Here is a 1,331-nt window from a genome sequence, read left to right as displayed (position 1 = left end):
GGATACCCGCATGCCCCCTTGCCTCCCGCATCCCGGGGCTGGTGGCAACGAGAGGTTTCCTTGGCTTCGGATCGGCCACGTGCAGCGTTTGCATCCCAGATAGGGAGCGAAACCTAGGAAAGCCACTGCTGCACCGGGATTTCTCCCACCGGCACGGTACCTCTGGCCGGGCATCGCTGGGAGGGCACCCATGCCACCAACCCAGCACCCAGCCTGGCAGAAACCGTGCCCAAAAAGTGCTTTTCTTTGCAAAATCCTGTGTGATGCCAGGAGATACCCCATGCCGGGGGACCAGCCCCAAACCACACACCCCAGGGGCAGGGAAAAACCAGTATATTCGGGGTTTTTTTGGAGAACAGGCTCCATTTTCCAAACTCCTGGTGTGACCATGGGCTCAACACTCCCAAAACCTCCCAAAAAGCAAATAAATAACCTCACTCTCTCTTCCTATTTAGGCTGGGAGCAGCTGGAGGTCTCCCGGGACCTGACCCAGAGCATCCCAAATTCCCGTAGCATCCTCCCACAGAGCGCACACCATTATGGGGCAGAGCGGATGCTTCCAGCGGGATTTTCCCTGCTGCCGTCAGCAGCCACCGGCACACAAGTTTTCAGTTCTGGCTTTTCCCCCATCCCCACACCCCGGCCATGGAAAGGCTCCCCAGATCGACGGGTGCATGGCCAGCCAGAGGAGACATCGGTGGGAGGAAAGGGACTCGGCCAAGCCATGAAACCCACTGATTTAGGGAATAAAAACAGTCTCTAGCTGCTCCAAGCAGGTATTTCCCAGGAAATATTAAGAACCCGAGGGGCCAGGGACCGCTGTCCCCCCGCCTGACCCCCACGTTCCATCCTTTGCTGCGTGGGTGAATGGGTGGCCCGTCCTTGGGGCCACATTTGGGCTCGGGGACACTGTTTCGCCAGCTTTGCTGGTGCAGAAAATCACCCCAAAGCGTCCCTGGGCTCTGCCCCAGGCGCAGGGCTGGGTGATGGGCATCGCCCAGGCACCAAGCTGGGGCCCAGCGGCCGCCCGGTTCCTTCCTCCTGGGAAAGCTCCGGTGGCTGTTTGTGAGCCCGGCAGGAAGCTGGGCTCCTGCCATGTTTCTGCTAAAAATGGCCATTTTTGGCCATTTTAAGCCATTTTTGCAATTCAAAGGGAAATCAACACAAGCAAGGCCGCTGGGCAGGGTGGATGGGGGAGCCCACAGTCCACCGTGCCTCAGTTTCCCCAGCAGCCCAACCGCAGCCCATGTCCACGCAGCCCGGGTGGCTCCTGGGGACGGATCTGTGCTTACAAAGCTGGGTCTGAGGCCATGTGCCCCAGCACAGGCGGG

The 1,331-nt window shown here is 59.5% G+C and overlaps 1 protein-coding gene across 1 annotated transcript in view; it reads right to left on the bottom strand.

Moving 5' to 3' along the window:
* The window catches only part of LOC104076922 (adenylate cyclase type 3-like), a gene marked incomplete at its 3' end in the record, with an annotated part of 8,519 nt that overhangs the window by 6,432 nt on the left and 756 nt on the right, over positions 1-1,331 (bottom strand). The gene's annotated exons all lie outside the window — the stretch shown is intronic.

The sequence above is a fragment of the Fulmarus glacialis genome, unplaced genomic scaffold (assembly GCF_000690835.1).
Source record: "Fulmarus glacialis isolate BGI_N327 unplaced genomic scaffold, ASM69083v1 scaffold23105, whole genome shotgun sequence".
NCBI lineage: Eukaryota > Metazoa > Chordata > Aves > Procellariiformes > Procellariidae > Fulmarus > Fulmarus glacialis.
Note: the sequence above shows the minus strand (reverse complement) of the source record. Positions and strands in the feature narration are given on the sequence as shown.